The sequence below is a fragment of the Camelina sativa genome, chromosome 4 (assembly GCF_000633955.1).
Source record: "Camelina sativa cultivar DH55 chromosome 4, Cs, whole genome shotgun sequence".
Taxonomy (NCBI): Eukaryota; Viridiplantae; Streptophyta; class Magnoliopsida; order Brassicales; family Brassicaceae; genus Camelina; species Camelina sativa.
In genome coordinates, this window is record NC_025688.1 from 17,647,069 (window position 1) to 17,648,548 (window position 1,480).

The following is a 1,480-nucleotide window of genomic DNA, read 5'->3' on the forward strand; positions in this document are numbered from 1 at the left end:
GTGTAGTTTTATTGCTTTCGTACTGGACTACGAGCCGGTCTTCTTTTTGTTTTGCGTATAGCCGTTTGTGTTTTTCTTCCTTTTTAGAGTTGTGTAAACTACTCTTGTCTACGCAAACTCGCAAACGTCAAAGTACTTTACAATTGTAGTATGTATAATCGAGTGAGTTATAAAATTGAGTAAAACATCTAAATGTTTGCATACATGAACTTGTTGTAACTATATTTAAATGTGTGTTATAAAATATATCTCCTTGAAAATGCCATTTAAGATTGTGATTTTCTTTTGTATTACTTAAATTAAGAAATACTACTATAGTATTGGATTGTCATTTCATCCATAATATTTTGTATCAAAATTTGTGGTATAAAAATTGGAAAAAGGACTTAGTAATTTAGATTATGAATTGTCATTTCCTATCCAGAAATATATACGTGAAATGTTTTTGAGGTATTTGAATTCAAAATATACTACTGAAAAACAAATTAAATTTCCAAATAAAGCAAATCCCGGAGTATAATTACAGAAAGCCGATCTTGTACCACAGTAGGAGTTAATTACGTAGTTTATTTTATCAGCGTTAGTGAGAAATGGTTGGTTTATTCAAAATTCACTATCCAACCACGCGCCGATAAGGCCCGTGAGTTTAGAACGGGTAGGCGGGTGGTAGCGTGGGTGGGATATTATATCCCTAATATTAACATGGTATTGCATAGCATAGTGATGAAGTCGTAGAATATTTACACAATCAGAAATTGAGTGACCCTTTTGTTTTAGTTTTCTAACTCAAATGCACATAAATAATTTATATTTATTTATATTTGTGACTCATCATAATGAATAAATTGAAATTATACGTCTCAAATATTCGGAATTATAAAACCCCGTGATTATCCATCGAAACATATACATGTTCTTCGTACCATATCATTATAATTTGGCTTATAGGGAAAAAAAGTTATCATGTGGTATTACTATTAGGTATAATGATTTAAGAGGTGGGTCCAAATAGCTTTTTCTTTGTTTCTTTTCGCTAGTTCAAGATCAAATTTATGGGGAGTATTATTAGTTCTTTGACCTTTCCTTTTTAGAGAGTCCTTCTTTGACCCATCGAGATTCAAGAGCAGAATCTCTCTCTTGCTAAGCTAAGAAAACATGAAAAGTGAAAAATAAAACATTTAAAAAGAATGAAAGAAGAAGAGATGTATATAGTTCATACATGTGTATGCATAGGTTCATTGGGGGGTGTTGCTTTGATCATTGTAGGAAGGTACTTCACTTGAATAGAGGGGATTCTTCCCTTTATCTTTTGGGTTCCTCACAATCTAATCTATTAGCTTTTCTTTTCATGCAGTATTTTTCTTGTTACTCTACAAACTCTTCCAAATCTTCTTGGATATTCTCATGTCATTATGATTCCAAATTCGTATTCTCTTTATTAAAGACCTCAACAGGAATTGGATTCTCATGGTTTTCGATA